The sequence below is a fragment of the Myodes glareolus genome, chromosome 4, assembly GCF_982192425.1.
Source record: "Myodes glareolus chromosome 4, mMyoGla1.1, whole genome shotgun sequence".
In the NCBI taxonomy this organism is placed as follows: Eukaryota; Metazoa; Chordata; class Mammalia; order Rodentia; family Cricetidae; genus Myodes; species Myodes glareolus.
In genome coordinates this window covers 49,760,281-49,784,002 of record NC_142029.1, presented here as the reverse complement: position 1 = coordinate 49,784,002, position 23,722 = coordinate 49,760,281, and the positions used below count along the sequence as shown (strand labels likewise).

Sequence of the window (23,722 nt, the reverse complement as noted above, 5' to 3'; positions counted from 1 at the left end):
GAGTTATTGTGTACCACAGAATCATCTTATACTACTAAACACTTTTTTTGTTTTGTTTTGGGGACAGTCTTGCTTTGAAATCCAGGCTGAGTTGGCACTCACTGTGTAGTTCACACTGGCTTCAATTCCACAGTGTTCTTACTGCCTCAGCTTCCTGAATACTGGGACTATATCCTGAAAATTGACCAGCAACTAAAGAAATTTTTGGTTTGTGACATTTGTTTGGAGATACTAATTATATTGTAAATGGACTGTATGTTTGCAAGAGAATAGAGAATTCAATGAGATTGCTATTTTACAGTATTGATTAAAATGTGATTTTCTGATATTTCTGACTTCTGCAGGTAATCTAAGCTAAGCTAGAAGTTTGAAATTATGATTGACATATGAGAAATAATATAGAGCATTTGTTTGGGTTACCTTGCTCAGTAAACTTTTTTTCATCTATTTACCTATAAGTTTTATAATTTCTTTTTCTTTACAGTTGAATAAAATGCTGTTTTATAACTGTACCATATTTACATTATCCATTCATCTACTGATAGACATTTAGGCTGATTCTATTACCTAGTTATTGTCAATATAGCATCAGTGAACATGGATAATCAATTATCGCTTTAATAGGACATAGAATCATAATTAAAATTCCATAATGATATTTCTAGTGTTGGTACCAACTTACACTCCCATCAAAGGTGAAGAAGAGTCTCCTTTGCTCACGTCTAGTCTGATGCTTGTTGTTATTTCTTGTCCCGACAATGACCAACTCAGATGTGACATAGAATCTTGAGTGAATTTTAATTTGTATTACTCTGATAAAACTAAAAAAAAAAGTTTTTAAAATTATTTCACTTGTTTTGTGTGTTTGTGTGAGTATATTCTGTGTGTGGGCACCATCAGAATCCAGAAAAGTGCATCAGATTCCCTGGAGCCGAAGTAACACGTGATTGTTTGCTGCCCAATGAATACTGGGAAAATAAGACCCTCAGGAAGAATAACAAGCGCTCTTATCTACTGAGCAATCTCTTCCAGTCTTTGAAATTTTTTTCTTTCTTTTAAACTTTCTTCCTATCTTGAAAATAGATTTTTTTTTGTCTCAGACAATATATCCTGATTACAGCTTCCCCTTCCTCTACTCCGGCCAGTTCCTCCCATGAGGATCTACTACTTTGCTGTCTCTTATTGGAAAATAACAGGATTCTAAGAGCCAACAACCAAACATAACAAAACAGAACATAGAAAGATAAAACAAAACACATCACATCCAGTTTGAGCAGACAACAGAAGGAAAAGAGCCCCAGTGGCAGGCTCAAGATTCAGAAACCCACTCATCCACATATTTAGGAGTCCTGAAAAGATACCAAGAAGAAAGCTATGATATATACAGAGGACCTGGTGAAGATCCGTTTAAACCCTGTTCTTGTTGCTTCAGTCTCTGTGAATTCAGTGGATTCAGAGGGCCTTGTTCTCCTGGTGTCCTCCTTCTCCTCTGACTCTGAAAATCTTTCTTCATTCTTCTCTGCAGGGTTCTCTGAGCCCCAGAGAGATTTGATGGAGACATCCCATTTAGGGATGAGGGTTTCAAGAAATATCTCTCTGCATGATGTTTGGCTGTAGGTGTCTGTATTTGTTCCCATCTGCTGCAGGAAGACGTCTCTCTGATGATGGTGAAATAAGGTACCAATCTATTAGTACGGCAAAATGTCATTAGGAGTCATTTTATTGCTGCTTTTTTCCAGATTAGTAGAATTTGGTTTTACCCTAGGTTTCTAATTTTATTATGTATGTGGACACTCAGAATGTTTTATTCTGTATAAATACACTGTGCATTGAAAATAATTTCTTTCCTCCAGTATGTAGTTTTGGAATCTATGTAGAAAATTGTGTATGGTAGAATGCTGATGCGAATTCATCTGGACCTGGGCTTCTTTTAACAGGATTTTTAAATTACTGCTTCAAACTTCTTGATTACTTTATGTCTGTTTATTTCTCTTGTTGTAGCACAATTAATAAAAACCCAGGGACAGAAATTAAGGTTCAACCTGAAGGTCAGAAAAACAAATCAGCCAGTCACTGACTCTTACCTCTACCTCAGTATGAAATGGTGATCTTGCCTCCAGGAATCACAGAATGAGACTGTGTGAGAACACAATAAAAACAACAAATGAAGTGTAAGTCCAAAAAAAAAAACTGACACAGTTTGGACGTAATTTATCCTCACTTTAAAAATGAACCACTACAACTGAAAACTTGGAAACTATTACTGTTCCAAATGAAAGCTGTTTCTGTCGAACGCTAGGGATGCAAAGTGTTAAAACAGGTTTTCTCAAATTACTTAGTATATATACTCAGCAAGGACTTCCTATTCTCAAGGCTGCCAATTTAAACATTTAAACAAATACAGTTTGGAAAGCTTGTGTGAATAAGAGTCTTATTATCTAAGCTGTTTATTTTATGATGTCCATCTCTTTCTCAATTCATAGTTTAAATATACACTTTCTCCCGGTTTCTCCAACTTCATCCACTAGGACTCTTGCTCACATTTATAGACATTAAAATGTCACTCAAGTTCTGCTATGCTTGTTTTCACATTTCAGTTACCACATCCACTGAAATAGAAACTACAAAAATGTGAAAGAGCACTTCTTTATTTGATTCATGTGTATACTTAGGATCAGAATCTCTTTTGTATGCAGGAAGAAGATATTTTCCCATAACAATGCATACAATAGTTCTTTTAGTGAATTTCAAAAGTGCATAATTGATTTTCAGTAGAAAAATTTCTGAACAGAATCAGTTTGTGGCAACAAGAATGTAATGTTTTTGTGATAAGTGGTACTAATTACCCAATAAATATTAGAGGTATGGGGACTAACCACAATAAATATTAAGGGTTTGAGTACTAACCACAAGAAAAATTCATTCCTTGGAGCTGTTGTTTATAAATAAATATAATAACAACTTTAATGTTGCCCATTGGATAGTTCTTTATTTTGTGATTCAAAAATAAAAATTCTTTATTTTGTGATACAGAAAGAAAATATAATTTTTATATTCATGAATTGAGCTCTGCAAGGTAACTTTTGAGACTAAATACCCAGAAAATACTTTTAAAATCTAAGATATTCAAAATTCTCTTCTATTTCCTAACATATTGTTGATAGTCACTTTTTCCCCTTTAAAAATAAAATGGGCCATTGACAGAGGTAGTTGATCATGAGCTAGTCTGTCTTCCTGGAATAATCTAAAGTTAGAAAAAATAAGTCATCAGTGCATTTTCATATTTTCAAGCTAGACCTTACATGCCACTGCATTCTAAGCAGCAAAACAGCTTATAAATTATATCTCAAAAATGGAAGAATGCACTTAGAGCTACACATTCAGCAAAGAATTCTAAATCTATTTCAAATGAATACTCCTTTAGAATTCCTTCTAAATTCATTGCAAGCTGAGAATTAAAATCTGAACTTTGTACTCATGAAGCAAGTGCCATTTCACTGAGCTACAAACCACCCCCTCTTCCTCCACACTACCCTGGAAGCTCAAATGCATGACTTACTATACGCCAAAGTGTGTCGTGGCACTTTTCTGAAATGCCAATACTTGCAACAAACCTGTAAGGTACGACAGTAACTCCCATTTAAATGATTAGAGGCAAGCAAACCTCAACAAAATCTCCTAAAGCAAGAAGAGGTTAAAAAGTCCACAGAATGCACAGCTACCAGGGCTAAATTTGAGGAAAGCACTGCCTTAAGGCAGTCACATTCCCATTGGTGCCAATACTTTTTGAGCTAGTGACCAGGTACCACAATGGTCACAGAAGCTTCACAGAGGGCCTTCTCAAACTCAAAAACTTCATCTCCAGTCATTTAAAAGCTCTATGTTCAAGAGAAAATACTGCTTAGGCTCCTGGGGAGAGATAGGATTCTACGTCCAGCCTATAGATTTAGAATGGATTATAGGTATTCAGGCTGAGATAAATTATATTAAGATAAAAATGGAATAATAAAAATTCTTGTTATGATTCTGCTATTTTCAAGGTTTATGTTATTGGGATAATTTATTTGAAATAGATAATTCTGTGAGTGAAAACGCTGACAATAAGCCATTTAAAATGTAGGTAAGGAAAAAATTTTTAAAAATAAAATAAAATGTAGGTAAGTTTATCATAATGTATTTTAGCATAAAAATAAGGCTTTGAACTGATGTGTTTTCTGTTCACTTTTTAATATATACTCATCAAACTAATAAGGATTTTTATTATTGTTGTTCACGCCCTTTTTTCCTTCATAGCACATCACATATCAGAATAGAGGATCAGCTCAATCATTTAAATAGTTGTCTACCCTTTCTTTCACCCCATTAGAATTTACTCTCTTCACATAGGAAAATTCCTAGAACGATGGAAGACTGCAACAAATAGTCACTGAATTAAGTTAGAGGAATTTAAAATATGCACCTCAAATGTTGACTTATTAGATTTGTTTTCTATTTGGACTGTTCCTATAAATGTACATTTCCAATTCTCCAATGTCCCCTTGCAAAAGATAAATTAATTCATTTCATTAGTGATATTGTGTTGCCTGTGGCATGACATGTCACAGCAGCTACGACGGACTAATGACTGGATAAGGAAAGTTTATTTATCATGGAACCAATTTTTCCTACTTGGACTGAAGGATAAATAATGATATAACAACATTTACACTAAATACTGTTTCAGAGTTTGTTAGTTGATCATAAATATCCTTCATTTCTATGCTGAAACAGCTGGTTGGTAAGCACTGTGTTCATCACAGATAATATGATAAAATAAAAGGTTAGTAGTGCTTCCTTAAAAACAATGGTATCCCTGATTTTTATATGACAGTAAATGACATATATGAGAACCTTGATAGGATCTTTTCTTAAATTTTTATTTCTTAAATCAGATAATAAAGGGTTGGATATAAACTTTCCTATATCTACCCTATATTTTCCACTGTTTTCCCATATATTTTGTTCTGTTGTCTTCCTCATTCCTGGTTCTCTTAAATCCCCTAGTTTTTACAATCATATGGGTTCCTTTTTAAATTCCTGGTTTTTATCCACATTACTTCCACCTGAATACACTTATTTAAAAATTAGAAGATATGATATCCATATTGGGTAAATATTTGATACTTGTTTTTCTGAGTCTGATTTACCTTGCTGAAAATGTTTTTGAGGTCATAAATTTTTCTACAAATTATATTTTCTATGGCATTTCTCGTTTTAAACTTAGGTCTTTTATCCAGTTTGAATTGATTTTTGTGAAGCTGAGAGATATGGATCTAATTTCATTCTTCTGCTGGTGCATTTGGTTAGGTCTTTCTATCATTTATATTTTTGTCAATGCTTGAAAATAATAACAAGATTATAACAAACTTGAAGAGGTAAAATTCATATTAATCAAAAGGGATAATTTATTCTGAAAAGAAAGTTTAATTATTTTGAGACAAAAAAAGTAGAGATCAAGAAAACGCTGACTACTTGGAATTGGGCAATCTATCAGGAGGTTATCTGTAGAGAAAGCTGATTCTCCCTCTTTCAGCAGTTTACACTTAGGAGTAGGGAGAATTAGGATCTTATAAAAATCTCATGTACATAAGCATGCCATCTGGTATTTTCAATGTGAAAGTCTTGTTTAGGCAGCCATATTTTTGAAATTTTAGTGGGTGAAGCTTCCCTGTTATAGAAAGACAGTACTATCCCATAGCAGACAGACTGGTCATCTGACTTGTACAGTCTTTCTACACCCTCTTCAACAACATTCCTTTAGATGTAGGAGTTGCATTGTGGATATTATCTGGGGTTAGGAATCACATGGTCAGTGTTTTTCTGCATATTGATCAGTATTTATGTATACTGGATTTCTGTAGCAGTCTCTATCTGCAACACTAAAAAGCTTCTGTGGTTCTAGTAAGTATCTTAAAGGAAGTTTGAAATTCTACTACTACAGGCAGTAGTAGGCTTTGATCTACAGTCCATTTATAGTCCATGATCAAATCTTTGCATTTGGTCACTGTTGTGGCTAATAGATGTTACAGTTTTGTAGGTCTATTATTCATTTTCTTCCTTGAAAACTTTCATGAAATCTTTCTTTTGATACTATAGGAGGTAGTCCTCTGGCTAGTTTTGTGTTTCTTAGCTATTGTTAATAGCTTAACAAATATCTATGGAATAGAATGTTAAGTTCTTTGGGCATGTGCAAAGGCATATGGTAGATTTAGCTTTTTGATAATTTTCCACACTGGTTTTCAGAGAAGGCCCACCAGTTTGTAATTCCACCAATATTGAATATTTCCCTTCTCCCATAGCTTCGTCAGTGTTTATGGTCTATTATTTTCTTGATCTTAGCCATTATTACTGGAGAATGAGGGAATCTTAAAGGAGTTTTGATTTTCATTTCTTGAATTTCTAAAAATGATGAATACTTTTGAGGTGTTTTTTAGTCATTTTTATTTCATTTGAGAATTGTCTATTCAAATATATGGCCCATTTTTATTTCATTTGAGAATTGTCTATTCAAATATATGGCCCATTTTTAATTGGGTGGTATGTTTCTTGATTACTTTTGTTGTTGCTGTTTTTTTTGTATATTCTGCATATTAACCCTTTATCAGATGCATAGAGGGCAAATAATCTGTCCTACTCTGTGAGTTTCCTCTTTCTTTACTCAATTGTTCCCTTTGCTAACCAAAATGTCTTTTGTTTTATAAGTTTCTATTTGTCAATTGTTGGTCTTAATTTCAGAGTTTAACTGAGTCTTACTAAAAAGTCCTACTGCACCTGTGTCTTCTAGATCACTGTCTATGATTACGTTAAAATAAGGATTGAAAGAGTGTTGATCAATATCCCTACTTCTTTTTAAAATGATACATCACACACTATCTGGTCCTTTCCCTTGCCAATACTATAACTTTGAAATGCTCACACCTTATAGACTCCTAAAAAGTACTTATTGGAGTGAAGACATATTTAGCTCTGTAAAGCATCCTATTATAAATCAGTATCGTTACTATGTACTCTATTTAAGCAATCTGTTGGTATGTTCCCAGATAGATTTGATTGCTCACTTTTAAGAGCTTTATTTTTTATACTTACAACTTGTAAAATTACTTGATTTTTCTTTGAAAAAGCAGATAGAAGAGTCTTGAGAGGAAACTTATTTCTAGCAGGATGGAGAGATGAGGAAGTAGCATTAGATGAGAACCAAGTCCAGTTGCATCTAGAGCAACATTAGCATGTGTATAGCATCTCACATACTTAGAACACGTTCTTCATGTGTAATGTGATGCAATTCATTCATTCCCTGAAAGTTCATTATTCATAACTCCATTTTACTGTGTAGCAAATAGGATTCCAGGGAATTGAAGTTATTGTCCAAAGATCATAGATTAAGTTGAAAAAAATAACAACTCCAGAGACCACAGACTTTCAAATTTGGTATTTTGTCTTATGTAGTATCTCTAGCATGGACAATACTTGCACCAGGCCAAGGTTTTATTTAGCCTTTTATCTGTACTGCCATGGCTTTTCCCTGACTCTGCCCTTCTTTCTCCAAGCATTCAATTTAGTTTTCCCCACCTACTTCTATTCACTGTGCAGGTCCAAAACCGTTTCTTTATTAAGGTATTCACAGCATACAGAGGGGAATCCAACATCAGCACTTGGCTTGTCATGTAGATACACACACACACACACACACACACACATGTATATATAAACACACAAGTATACAAACATATATACACATATATAAATATGTATATTCATTTATTGGTTTGGATTTTGGCAAAAAAATTTTATGTGTGTGTATACACATATATGTATGTGTTATTTTTGTTACTTTCAAAAGCCCAGAAGGAAACAAAGGTACACCAAAAGAACAAAAGATATTTTCTAAAAGTTTTTAAAAAGTATTTAAAAGAACAGTAAAATAGAACCACCACGTATTCTGTTGATGACAGAGCTTCTAATACACTTCTAGCTTCACTGCAAATCACCATGTCTGCCTCAGGCCTCTTGCTGATGGAGAGCACATTTTGAGTTCCCCCATTATTTCTAGCAATCCTGCTCTCGTGAAGCAAGCAGGATATTCAACTTGACAAGCCTCTTTCCTTCTGGATAAAGCAAGGAGCAAGACTCTTGTCAGCTTGAATCAGGAGTCTACACGGGGCAGAGCTGAGAGGACAGGCACAGTAGGAGTAGATGCCATGTGCCTGCCATCCTGCCCTCACATGTGGGCTTCTTTCCCTGCCGCCCAAATACCCCAGCTGGCTTCAGGGTTCTTCCCCTGCAAGGCTGTTTTATTGTTTGGCTGGTTAACTTACTTCTGGCACCAAATCTCCTCTTTATTCAATTTCTAAAAATCTACTTTTAAACTCTATTTCTGTATGGACATTTGTTAAAAGAGCTACAACTGAGACTATCCAATTCCAATTTTTCAAGATTTTAATATTTTAAAACACATTCCTAAGGCTGAAATTACATTTTTGGAGTCTAAACCAAATTTATTAAAGAAAAGTGAAAATCTGGTATATGCTGTTCTAATAGGGCTCCTTTTTTGAAAACTAGACTTTATAAGAAAAACAGAACAAAAAAAAGAAAAACAGAATTAATGAAAGATGAAATTCGGAAATTCTGATTATGTAATGAAGAAAAAAATGGATATCAACATTTTATATCTTAAAATCCCCTCCTGAGGTGTTTTATGATTCCAAGAGGACAAACCTTCCCTGTTTAATGCTTCTAATAAATGCATGAAAAGTCTGGCTTCATGTTATTTTCACAGACATTGAGAGCAGCATCTCTGACTAGATGCTGTTTGCTTCTTAATCGTGAGAGATCAGTAAAGAATTTTTTGAGCGTGCATAGATACCTCTTTAGAATATTTTAATGGCAATGAATACCATCACTAGAACTTGTGATTTAATTATAGGGTTTTTGTGATGTTGACTCTTAACTTGCCAGCTATATCAAGAATATAGACAATGAAGAGGGGAAATAAAAAAGAGAATAGCTAATAATTTTAAATTCAGTCAAAACAGTCATTTTAGTTTGTCAATAATTCTTTTCAGTAGTGCTTTAGTGCCATTTTAAAATAATGCATGTAATACTTCACATAAAACTCAATTTTCTGCCTGGTTATTTAATTATTAGATGAAACCACCACACCTTTGCAGGTACTTTTGAATTTTGGACTTTAGATTGCATTATGAATTCCTACCAAGTAACGTGTACAAAAATATAGTTCGTTAGAGCTGTGGGTCACCCTATTGTTCCTTTTTCAGTCTCGCTATCCTAATTGCATCCTGCTGACTCCCTTAACCAAAAGTTGATAAGGCAATGTTATCATTATTCAGTAACTAGCACAGTTCTATTTTAGAATTAGCTCTTCTCTCCTGGGATACATTAATGAATTGCTCAAGTGTGTTAAATCATTATTGCAATTATTCACTGATACATTTTTGAATATTTACTAGCCTGAATAGTACAAGACAGGACCCAGTACCGTTGTGTATGTTTTTTAATTACAGTCAGTTTCTGCTCCACAAGATGATGCAATCTAATACTGATAATACATACCATGCCTGAGAATGGTGGCTATTAATAAAATCTGTAAGTGAACTGAGATGTATATGTACACACAGTTTACCAATTAAAACTAGGATATCATGGTTTTTGGTTTAAAGTTGAGAGTTTCATGAATAGATGAAAGCTAGAAAAATCAAGTATAAATTAAACTGCAAAGAATAATATAAAGAGTAGGAAGTTATGGTTTTCAGGGTAGTGTAGATCTATCCAGCTATAAAAAAATATTGTGTATATAGATCATTATGAAGAAGTTGAGAAGTATCTATTTCTAGTGATAATATATTCATATTGATCATATGAAGAAGGTATTACTGTGTTGGTCACCAAGTCAAGAGTATGTAATTTTAAGGCTTGTTTCTCCCTTCTGAGATTGCTTCTTGCTCTTAATATTTGAAAAACCGCCTATAGATAATTCCTTTTATTCATTATTTCCTGTCAGTGGCCACATGTGTAACATGCTGGATGGCAAGGACTTCCAGCTCACTAGGATCTAAGAAATGCCCCATAGTCACCAAGTGTTGATCAAAAATAAATGTTTGGCAGATAGAATTGGAGAGATTCAAGAAAGTCACTGAAATCTCATTTCCAAATTCAATGAATAGATTTTCTAAATGTGATCATGTTTATCTGATGTCAAGCACAGGTTGCTTAGGTGGAAAATTTTATCCATTTTAGATTATTAAGATATAATATATAGCTATGCATTAGCATAAAGTGGAAAAATATGAAAATAGCTCAGATGATATGTGAATTATTTGCAGTAGAGGTTAAAATTTTCCAGAAAGAAATACAAGTCACTCATGGAACATTAACCTTTAAACTAACTGAACTTACTACTTACTGTATGATATATGTTAGTGGTCTTGTGGGTTTTTCTTTTTAATGACGCCATTGCACACAATAGAATATTGTTTTGATTTGCATTTCTCTGATGATCAAGGATGTTGAACAATTCCTTAAGTGTCTTCCAGTCATTTCAGACTCCTCTGTTGAGAGTTCTCTATTTAGATCTGTACTCCATTTTTGTTTATTGGATTATTTGTTCTTTCGCTGACCAATTTCTTAAGTTCTTTGTACATTTTGGAGATCAGTCCTCTGTCTGACGTGGGGTTGGTTAAGATCTTTTCCCATTCTGTAGGCTTCTGTTTTGTCTTGTTGATGGTGTCCTTTACTTTACAGAAGCTTTTTAGTTTCAGGAGGTCCCATTTACTAATTGTTTCTCTCAGTGTCTGTGCTATTGGGGTTATATTTAGGAAGTGATCTTCTGTGCAAATACATTCAAGTGTATTCACAACTTTCAATTTTATGAGGTTCAGAGTGATTGGCTTTATATTGAGGTCTTTGATCCATCTGGACTTGAGTTTTGTGCATAGTGATAGACATGGATCTATTTTCATTCTTCTACATGATGATATCCAGTATGCCAGCACCATTTGTTAAATACCCTTTCTTCTTTCCGTTTGATATTTGTTGCTTCTTAGCAAAATATCATTTGGTTTTAGGTGTGTGGATTCATATCTGGGTCTTTAATTTGGTTCCACTGGTCCTCCTGTCTGTGTTTATGCCAATACCAAGCTGCTTTCAGTCTTATACTTGTAAGAATGGCCAAGATAAAAAACACTGATGACAACTTATGCTGGAGAGGATGTGGGGTAAAGGGAACACTCTTGCATTGCTGGTGAGAGTGCAATTGGTACAGCCCCATTGGATATCAGTATAGCAATTTCTAATCAAAAAATTAGGAAACAACCTTCATCAAAAACCAGCAATACCACTTTTGGGTATATACACAAAGGATGCTCAATCGTACAACATATACTCAACTATGCTCATAGCAGCGTTGTTTGTCATAGCCAGAAGCTTGAACAGCATGAATGCACCTCGATGAAAGAATGGGTAGGGAAAATGTGGTACATTTACACAATGGAGTACTACACAGCAGAAAAAAAATAATGACATATGTGTAAGCAAATGGGTGGATCTAGAAAACATCATATTGTGAGGTAACACAGACCTAGAAAGACAAATATCATATGTACTCACTCACTCGTAAGTGGCTTTTAGACATAAAGCAAAGAAAATCAGCCTACAATTCACAATCCCAAAAAACTTAGACAACAATGAGGACCCTAAGAGAGAAATACATGTTTCTAATCTACACAGGAAGTAAAGAAAGACAAGATCTCTTGAATAAATTGGGAGCATGGGGACCATGGGAAAGGGTTGAAGGGGAGGGGAGAAGAGAGGGGAGCAGAGAAAAATGTATAACTCAATAAAATCAATAAAAAAGAAAGTGGGAAATAAATAAAATATACAGATGAAACATCATATGATAAAAGTGCAAGTTGAAATTAATTATGGAAAAAATATGTTTATAACTACCTTGTTAAAAAGGGACAAGAGCCTTGATTAGCAATGTAATTAAAAAGAAAGAATTGACCTTTGAGAAGGTTACTAACAAAACTCACAAGTGAATGCAGTGTGAGGAGCTGCTGACAAAATCAGAATTAATCCTAAAGTTGAATTATTAAGTCTTATTTTAAAATAACTACGTTGATAGGTCAGTATATACAAAATTATTTTATGCCAAAATAAAGTGTATTTTAAACCTAAAAATAATATTGTTTGATAGACTTCATTAAGTATTCTGGCAATAAACGAAACCTGTCATTGAGAAGAGAAAGGCAATTCCAATTTCGTATAAATAAACTCATATTGAAACAAAGGAAAACACATGTGACACAGCTGTATGGCCTTGCCAATGTAAAAACGCTTACACACATTTCATGCCTGTAACATGATAGTGCTTGTTAAAAGGATAATCTAACATGGGAAAGTAACTAGATTTCTTTGGTATAAGACAATAATAAAAATATTATAGGTTGAGTATTTATGATTTGTGAAATTTGTTTAATCATAATTTCATAGTATTGGTTTAATAGATACAAAGAAAGACTACACAATGTGGTTACACTTCTTGCAGAGCCTGTACGACACATGTGCAGTCAACTAGGATATTCAACCACACTTTATAGATTTTATTGCATATATTTAATACATTATCTAAAAATCCTCATACTCTTTTCTAAGGAATTGTCCCATGTTTTCTGGATTCTGCCATTCCATTGCCATGCAAGTATGGAATACATAGTATTAATACAAGTCACATTGTGGTCAATACCACATAGTGTTTCTTAGATGAAGAAAAGAATAAAACTGAGTTAAAAATATAATAAATGGCTAAGTTCTGAGATTAATGAAGAAACAACACTGTTTATTATATAAGTAAGGGATTTTCCCTTAGGGAAAAGCAAATGCGACATAACTCTATTGATGTCTTTGAAGCTAAAAAAAAAAAAAGGTCTGCTAAGGGGACTGGAAAAAAATTCTCATTGCAAATATTCCAGTAATTAGTACATAGAGGTATTGCTAGCATAAAGGAAACTACCCTAACATTACACAGCATAAGCAAAACAAAGATTATTGTTTGCTGACCGTGGATATTTTGCATCCACAGTCAGAAGATAAATAAACTAATACTAATGCTTAGCTGGCTTTCTCCCTCTGCCATGTTCCCTTTTCATTTATCCTGCTACCAAGTCTATGGGATGGCGCCCTCCACATTCAGGGTGAGTTTTCTTGTTAAACCTCTATATGAACACCCTCGCGGGCATATATAAAAAACCCTTACATCCTCTAGGTGATTCCAATTATGGCCTAGTTGGCAATGAAGATAGATCACATATATCTGTAGCCAGCACCTTAAACGTAAGACTTGAGAAACCTTATCTAAGGACATATTAGACTGTGCCAAGAATTCTGATTCAGAGAAACTGTGAAATAATAAGTGTGTATTTTACACTATGCAGTTTGTGATAAAACTTTTTTCACAGTATTCATATTTTACCCTTTTCTTACTCCAGATTTTGGCATTTTCAATCACAAAGTTTTAAAACTGAATTATGGACTGACTTTGTGGTAGCCTGGTTTGTTTGGATGCTCACCTTTATAGACCTGGATGGAGGGGGGCGAACCTTGGACTTCCCACGGGGCAGGGAACCCTGTCTGCTCTTAGGACTAGAGAGGGAGGGGAAGATGGGGAGGGGGAGGGAAAAGAGAGGCGGGGAGGAGGTGGAAATTTTTAATTAATAAATGAATAAATAAATAAATAAAACTGAATTAAGGACCATTACCTTCAATTTTATGTTTTGCAGAAATAACACACACACACACACACACACACACACACACACACACACACACACCACATCCACTTTTGGTAATAATACTTTTTGGTGTAATTTTCCTTAGTTCTCCTAATTTTGCCTATAAACTTTTAAACTTAACATTCTCTTGTTATGGGTTCTTGGATGCAGAGTGGTGATTTAGAGATACCAGCGAGTTCATTCTGTGGATGGACAAAGAGCTTCATGTCACAGAGAAAAGACCCACTAACACATAAAACAGTGACAATTGGAGAGAGAGGGGCCACTGACAGACTGAAAGGCAAAGATCTGAGGTATGGGCATGAATGGAGGCAGCTGCCATAGAGTGTGACTAGCAGACAGCATCAGGGTCTCAGACAGACTATAACAATTACAGATTTGAGGTGAGATCATGCTGTTATAGGCATTTTATTTTAGGTAAAGTTGATTACTAATTAAGCTACTTTATAGACATAAATCTCTTCTGATTTACCACTTTCCCTATGATTCAGGTTGTCTTTCTTGGACATATGTCTTCTAGGTTCTAACATTTGTTAACAATTGTTGCATTCTCTTCTAGGCTTTATTATTTCCATAAAGGACTTCTCATACCCTCTTCCTTTCTGACTTGCTTATTGCTCTCCTATTTTTTAATCTTTGTAACAGTTGTGATTTTTAAATTTTTTTCAAAGTAATCTCTCAGATTTGTGATATTTCCTTCCCCTGTTCTTCTATTTGTTTTTATATCTAATCTTTAATAATGAAAGTTGTAGATTTGAGTTTGCTTTTTTATATATTTTTCCTTTCTTTGTAAGTTATTTAATCTTCAATTTTTACTTCCAACTCATATTCATTATGCTATAATATATATGTACATTTAAAGGTATAATTTCCTCTTAGCAGAAGTATTATTGAACCTCATAAGTTTTTTTTTAAAGTAAATTTTATTAAATTATAAAAGTTTCCATTTCCGCCCCTCCTCCCAACACCCTCCCACTCCCCCCACTCCCCCTCCTCCTCCCTCTCTGTCCCCCAGGGCAGTCAGGGTTTCCTGCCCTGTGGGAAGTTCAAGCCCCTCCCCCCTCCCTCCAGGTCCAGGAAGGCGAGCATCCAAACAGACTGGATCCCCAAAATCCAGCATATGCAGAGAAAACAGGTCCCAGTATCATAGTCAATGGCTTTTCAGAAAGACTCCGGGCCAGCCACATTCATAGAATCCGGCCAAATTCCGAGAATCTGGTTAGATCACGTCCTCGTTCAGTCCCAGTCCAACTGGCCTTGGTAAACTCTCATCAGATCCGTTCCCTTGTATCAGTAGGTGATAGCATCCCTCGCAGTACTGATTTCGTTTTTCATATTCTTCCTCCTTCTGCTCCTCATCTGGACCTCGGGGGGCTCAGTCCGGTGCTCCAACGTGGGTCTCCGACTGTATCGCCGTCCTTCGCCAGATGAAGACTCTATGGTGATAAGCAAAATATACATCAGTATGGTTATGGGCCACGGCCGATTCAGGCACCCTCTCCTCTGTCCAGAGAACAATCTGGGGGATCTTTCCTTGGACCTGGGATGCCATATATAATCAAGTCTCCTGTAAACCCTAAAATGACTCCCTTAGTTGAAATATATTCTTCCCTGATCCCATATTCATCCCCCCTCCCCCCCCATCCCAGGCCACCAAGCTTTCCCCATTCCTCCCCTACTCCCCTCTCTCCAACCCTCTCGCCTTCCATCAACCCTCCCACCCCCCCCATGCACCCGAGGTTACCTGGGACTCTTGTCTATTTCCTACCTCCTGGTGGATAGCCAAATAATCTTCATCAGGTTCATCTTCTTATTTAGCTTCTCTAGGATCACGAATAATAGGCTCAAAGACCTTTAATTATGGTTAGAATCCACTTATGAGTGAATGCATACCGTGTTCCTCTTTTTGGGTCTGGCTTACCTCACTCAGTAAAGCGTTTTCTATTTCCATCCATTTGCATGCAAAATTCAAGATGTCATTGTTTTTTACCGCTGAGTAAAACTCTAATGTGTACATGTTCCACACCTTTTTTAACCATTCTTCTATTGAGGGGCACCTAGGTTGTTTCCAGGTTCTGGCTATTACAAATAGTGCTGCTATGAACATAGTTGAACAAATGCTTTTGTAGTATGTTAGGGCATCTCTTGGGTATATTCCCAAGAGTGGAATTTCAGGGTCCTGTGGGAGGTTGACTCCCAGTTTCCTGAGAAACCGCCACACTGATTTCCACAGTGGCTGCACGAGTTTGCATTCCCACCAACAATGGATGAGTGTTCCCCTCACCCCACATCCTCTCCAGCATAGGCTATCGTTGGTGTTTTTGACATCTTGAATTTTGCACACAAATGGATGGAAATAGAAAACACTATCCTAAGTGAGATAACCCAGACTCAAAAAGATGAATATGGTATGTACTCGCTCATTAGTGGACTCTAGCCATAAACAAAGAACATTGAGCTTATAGTTCACAAGCTCAGAGAAGCCAAATAATAAGGTGAACCCAAGGAAAAACATATATAGATCCTTCTGGAAATTGGAAGCAAACAAGATTGCTAGGAAAAAGTTGAGAGCATGGGGGTAGGGGTATGGGTGGGAGTAGGGATGAGGAAAGGTGAGAGGGGGAGAGAGAAGGGAGAAGGGAAAGACTGGGGAGAGCTTGGGGGAGTGGGAGGCTGGAGATGGAGGAAGGGCGGATATAGGAGTAGGGAAGAAGATATCTGCATTAAGGGAGCCATTTTAGGGTTGGCAAGAGACTTGGCTCTAGAGGGGATCCCAGGTGTCGATGGGGACATCCCCAGTTAGGTCCTTGGGCAGCAGAGGAGAGGGTGCTTGACTGGCCTTGCTCCATTCTCACACTGATGATTCTCTTGAATATCACCATAGAATCTTCTTCCGGCGACGGATGGAGACAGAGACCCTCATCAGAGCAACGGACTGAGCTCTCAAGGTCCAGTTGAAGAACAGAAGAAGGGAGAAGATGAACAAGGGAGTCAGGACCGCGAGGGGTTGATCCACCCACTGAGGCGGTGTGCCTGATCTAATGGGAGCTCACCAAATCCAGCTGGACCGAGACTGAACGAGCATGTAATCAAATAGGACTCTCTGAATGTGGCTGCCAGTGGGGGTGGACTGAGAAGCCATCCATAATAGCACTGGGACCTGTTTCTACTGCATATGCTGGCCTTTTGGGACCCAAGTCTGTTTGGATGCACACCTTCCTAGGCATGGATGGAGGGGGGAGGGCCTTGAACTTCCCACAGAGCAGGCTTCCCTGCCCTCTCTTAAGGAGGAAGGGAGAGGGAGGAGGAGGAGTGGGGGAGCGAGAGGGGAATGGGAGGAGGGTAGGAAGTATAATTTTTGAATGGAAAAATAAATAAACTTTAAATAAATAAATAAATAAATAAAACACAGATATTTACATTATGATTCATAACTGTAGCAAGACTGCAATTATGAAATAGCAATGATTTTAATTTTATGGTTGGGGATCATCACAACATGAGAAACTGTATTAAAGGGTTGCAGCATTTGGAAGGGTGAGACCCACTGTGCTAAAGCAATTCAACAATACCTAAAATAGGTAAAACTGGAAGACAAAAAACCTTGAAATTAAACTTAGTTCCTTTTCATTGTTCTGTCTTCACTGTAAGTGGATGGTTGTATAGCAGTTTTCTCACTGTGGTTTCCTGGGTCTGGGGCATGAGTACCTTCCAGGACTTATTAGAAACATAGATTCTTTTGTGACATTATATTTTATTATAACAATCCCTATGGCATAGTTGAGTCTAGACTGATAGTATCTTACTTCCTTTTCAGCAAAAGACAAGTGGAAATCACTTTGTCTATGTGCTTTGTCTTTCCAGTAGTGTGTATATTAGCACGGGCTTGTGTGTGCTATGGTACACATGTAGAGATCACAGTACAACTCCAGAGCACAGATTTTTGTCTTGCACTATGGCTTATGGATATCTAAGTAAAGTTCTCAAGTCTGTACAGGAAGTACCTTTACCCGCCGAGCCATTTCACTGGCTCTACTTTGTCTTATGTAAGTTAAAATTAATTTTAAGCACCACTAAGAAAAAATAAAATATTTCTAATTAAAATATTGTTCAAAATTATTTTTTTACTTTAAACTTACTTTATTCTACCTTATTTGTTAAAAATGCGAAATCTTGAGGCCCAACATAGACTTATTGTGCAAGTAACTTTGGTAAAGAGCCCCGACAATCTGTTTTTTTATTAATCCTTACAGTTGAATTTGAATCTGACAGGTGCTAATCTTGGTTACAAGGGAAATCATGTGTGAAACTTTCAGAACCTTTAATACCTAGCTCCTTTTCCAAGGAATATTTCTTTAATGTACTTGAGACGAGATTTACGCTTAAGAGTTCACAAAGCAAGGAGGAAGCTTTAATGTGCATCTAAAATTGAGAACTGACGATCTATACCTATTAAGCATTTTGAGCCCTCTCACGATTAGGATAAAGCAGTTGTTTCTAAATGTTTCTGCTTGATGGAATTGCTTAAAGAAGGCACCATGAACACAACCAATAAGAACAACATCTTTAGAAGTTATAATTTAATAATTCTGAGCTTTATCACCATCTTCAAAAGAATTAGCAAGGTCGAGTGACTCTAATGTACAGAACAGTTTGGAAAATGCTGGGCTAAAGATGACATCCCTACTTCTAAAGATAAATTCCTAGATATAAATCACATAAAAAATTATGAGATTTCTAAATGATAATTAGAGATATGTACATAGCTAAAAGAAGATTTAACCAATCCCTAAAATCCCTAAAAAAAAAAAAGTAGAGATTTTGAAGCTTATGTCTCCATAATTCAAGGAATGAAAAAGAGAACAGTACATATTAACCTTGGTGTCATGAGACAGCCTTTGAGAGCTTGTTACATTTCTGAATTAGGTTTCACTACAACAAATAAAAATGTCTAGAAGTATCAGACATAATACTGATGCTTAATACATAATACTGGTACATAATACATAATAAAAGTATCAACATTTCTTACATTAAATCACAACATTGCAGAACAACCAAGGAACTCTTCAGAAGTTTCAAAATGGGTTATAAGGTTGAGAACCATTGGCAGGAATGCATTATCATGTTAGATGACAAGAACATTTTTTTCATTACAACTTTCCCATATATCTGGGAAAGCTGGCCAGACCTATGTGCTCTGTAGGCAATGATGTCGTTATCTGCTGTACTAATGACACTGAGTTCAAGTTAATATCACAGGCTGAACTACAGAGAATACAGAGAATGGGGCTGGGCATTTGGTCACTGGATACCACTGTACACATTGCCTAAACACCTTTTACTATGTGCGATTATTAAAAGAATAAAGAAATTGAGCATAAGCCATAATGCCACCGTAAACCTGTTGCAATAACATGTGCTGGTGTCTTATCATGTGGTGGTTACATGTCATAACTGCAGTATGCTGAAGTTTTCCACTTCCTTCTAGAACGTAGTGACCAAAAGGGAGTCAAAATATCCTAAGACACACAGGACAGCTGAAACAAATCAGCTAAAAATCTACTGATGATATATTAAACAATCATTTTGACTCAGGTAAGAAAGTTAAGTGTCTCATACCAAACTGGCTTTGAAAACAATCACTCAAAGCCATGTTTATTTCAATTGATTAATTAGTATTACTTCTTGGCTTTATAGCAATTTATTATCATTATTAGTATATGTGCATACGTGTGTGTTTGAGTCTCACTATTTTTATAATGAATCTAAGAAATTAGAAAATTTGTATTTGATTGCATAAAAATAATTGTAAAAACATGGTTTTTAGCCTCTCACAGTTATGTCTCCCAGTTTTCTCAGTCTAGAGGCTTGCATGACTTTTAAACATTATTTGTGACTATTCACTCATTTTGAGAGAAAAAAAATTGAGGTTAAAAACAAAATAAGAACTTCCAGGAAGAGTTACAGAAAGTATCATTAGCACTTTTTCCCACGGCCAAATTTAGCCGTCAACTTGATGTGGAGATTAAACTGCTCTCAGGAGATTTTCACACGATTGCTTCACCACCTATATTTCTGAATAAAAATATATGTACAACATCTGCCATTCTGTATTGTTTCTGTGAAAGACTAATAATCCTGATAGAGAAAACAAATCTACTTAGGTAAATTATGTTCGCGAACCTCTGTGAGACTATTTTCCATTCCGTGAGTAGAAGACAGCTGCAGATCCCAGGACGCCATTTAAGGCACAGCAGAAGCAGCAGCTAGTCAACAAGCCTGTAATAAAACCTTCTCTCTCTTAGGTTAAATTTAGCAAAAATAGAAAAGCTATTGAAACACAGACTAAAGAAAATTCAAGACCATGAACTTCAAGTCTGACTCCTCTGGTTTTCAGTCTTCCTGATGCTGGACCTGTTATTCTTGTACTTTTTCTGCGTATCCCCGGGAGTTTTCTTCCTGTTCTGTCAAGATAATTTTGTGCTGAGGAGGAGGAAGAAATGGTGTTTTGTGTTAGGAAGCTGAAAGCCTGGATTCTTATATATGTACCTTGACAATGGTGCTGACTGTGCTATACAATTAACAAGTACACAGGCTTCTATCATCTGTATTCCCCCAGAAAACATCACCAAATTCAGACAAATTCTAAATGTAGCTCTTAATGTCTTACTTTACCCCTACCACAACTGTATTTTCTTTGCTTAAATGCACGTATATATGTCTGTTGCCAAGAGATAAAGGTTAATCATTCTAGAAATCACTAGTTTTGTAATGAGATAAAAATCATAACAGGATATTGAAAGTTACATTTTCAAATGGTTTATAAATTCTCACATTTATGCATGTTCAGTGGATACAGACAAATGGGAGAGACATGGGCATAGATCGAGAGGTCATGTGTACATATGTATTTTATGGATGATAAAGACACACAGCAATAGAGAATCATAACAATATGTATTTTAACTATCTCCCCAAAATAGATGAATTTGATACTTATAATTTAGGGTGGATTATGCAGAGTTTTTCTATGAAAATTTATATTTCTATGTATTCATTTAAAAGCAATTCATGTATAATATATATTCACCATATCTATCTTTATCTCTGTCTCTCTCTGTGTCTGTCTCTCTGTCTGTCTCTGTCGTCTCTCTGTGTGTACATGTGTGTGTACACTGATCAGTTTAATTAAGGTTATTTAGAGGACCATTAATGAGGGACCATTTACTGGAGCTTAGTAACTTGGAGAACCATTGATGAGAGTCTATTTACTGGAGCATTAGTGACTTAGAGGACCATTGACAAGGGCTATTTAACAGAACGTTAGTAACTTACCAGAGTCTATATCCCTAAAGTAACTCTCTCTCCTTCCTTCAACAAGCATTAAATGCTCAGCAGTCCTTAGAGAAAGGTAGGGCCTAGTGATTCCTTCCAGTTTCCTTGATGAGCGTACACAGGCCTGATCCTGTGCAGGTATTGTACAGGCCATCACAGATGATGACAGCTGAATGTGGAATGACCAATGCTGTCTAGGATTCCAGAGTGTTTCACACCTTCTTTTTTTATTGACTTTTATTGAGCTCTACATTTTTCTCTACTCCATTCCCTGCCTTTTCCCTCCCTTCTTCAACCCTCCCCTAAGGTCCCCATGCTCCCAATATACTCAGAAGATCACACCTTCTTTCAATCTTCCAGTCCCCCTGTCCACAAGGTTATCTGAGCCACATAGGGGACAGTGTTCATGTTTCATTAAGGGTTGATTATTCAATGGTCTTATCTCAGCCTTTGCCCACTTATGATACTCTGTAGTAATTTCTACCCATTACGAAAAAGAGAGAAAGAGAGAGAGAGAGAGAGAGAGAGAGAGAGAGAGAGAGAGAGAGAGAGCTTCTCTGGCCAAAGCTGACAGCAGCATCATCGTTCTATAAACATAGGATAAACATAACAAATATTTAGAAGACAACTTGATAGACTACCCATGTCCGCTTAACAAAACAACAGCAATAGCTTCTTGACTATGGGTGTATGACTTTCACAGCCACAGGTTTTTGACTGGATCTCTAGTGTCTGATGCAAACTGATTTTTGTGTAGCTTCACTCATGTCCGATCAGTAGGTGGCTATGACACTGTCTGCACTGGATACATTTTCCCTGGTAGGTGGAAACAGTGGGAAACAAGCCTTATACCAAGGAAGTTCACATTAGAAAGAAAGCATTTTTGCTGCTTTCCGTATGGGGTCTAGTTGTGTAGACAAAGGTAAATTTACTCAAGATCCTCCTATGTTAATATCCTGAATTTTTTAATTTTGGCAGTGTGCCTCTCTATCCAGGTCTGAGTTCATAGTTTTTAAAATCACAAATCAGCACAATGATCTTTTTTTCTTCCCATGGCAGCTCTCTTTTTCAATATCTCTTTTTTATTATAGAAAATGATTTTTGAATTTAAATATATTTGATCATATCCTTGCCTACACCAAGTTCTTCCAGAACCTCTACCCCTCCCTACCCACAAAACTCTAAGCTCTTTCTAAAAAAAAAGATGCAACAACACAACCAAGAAAACAGAATAAGATCACCACCAACAATCCATACCAACAAAACAACATCATACTGTAAACAAATAAAAGCATGAATTAAAAAAATGTGAAGTTAATTTTTTGATCAACTACTCCTGAATATGAGATCTTTTTGGAGAAAAGTGATTTTCACAATCCCAGCAAATACTAGGGGTAAGAAGAGAGAAAAAGAAGGCAGGAGATGGGAGGGGAGCAGAGGAGAAGGGAGAGAGCATATGAAATTGGTTGGGGGGAATCTGGGAGGAGTTGGGGAGTGAAGTGAATGTGGTCAAAAAACAGTGTATGAAAGTCTCAGCTAATAAAAAGCATTAAAATGGTATTTATCCTCTACATATGACATTTAAAAATCTCAAATAATTTTGGAATAAAAGAATTATATAAAATATCCGAGTTTAAATATCAGAACAAATTTTTAGAGAAAATATTAAGCAGTTTGATTACATAAACACTTATGAGGGACAATAAAAAACATAGAAATCATAGTATAAAGTAAGATTATGCATAAAGAGTATTTAAATGTTAAAACATACTTCAAAATATTTAAGGACATGTTTGGCTATGAAATTGTATAGGATATGTAAAACTAACATTTTCATATCTGTGTGGATAAATATTTGTATGTTGTTACTATTTTCATGGTAAAGTGGTGATTTTACTTGAGTATACTGACATTGATGGCTATTTTAAGCAAACAAGTCAATGACTATGTGACATATATGTGTAAGGTACTTTTGAAGTTCTATTTATATATTTTTAAACGGCAAGGACTTACTAAGTATTAGAAAGGCATTGACAACTTTGTGGCATACCTGGCATTAAGAAGTGTGCACACAACATTATAGACACAGAAACAATAGGTCCCACTAGCATTTTCAAGCAGGTTACCTCTCAGGTCATATTTCAAAGATACACAGCTAACATAATGGTAGTCGTTGTATCTGAATATAATGAAAAAAATTGATGATTCTTCTTTTTTTCTTACAATGTTCTGAAGAGTATGAATTTTTCTTACATCGACTCTATCAAAATAGTCTTTAAGCAAAGAATAAAATAATGCTACTATATATTGACTATGATGCCACTGCCTATAACATATTTTTAATTTTAGTAACTAATGTGTTATGTCCTGTAACTCTCCAAAACTTACTTTACCAATCATTTTAGACGTTATTTCAAAGCATTTATAAATTTACAAAGTAATTTCAACGTATACTACATTTACAGTCTTTAGAACTTCTTAAAAATAAATAAATTATTAAAACTTGAAAGCAATAAATATTTGCCATAATTTCCTCATCT

General features: G+C 35.7%; 1 pseudogene; it reads left to right on the top strand.

The window, feature by feature from the left end:
* Nucleotides 1-17,799: 17,799 nt before the first annotated feature.
* The window catches only part of LOC125412036 (large ribosomal subunit protein uL13 pseudogene), a 38,703-nt pseudogene continuing 32,780 nt past the window's right edge, over nt 17,800-23,722 (top strand).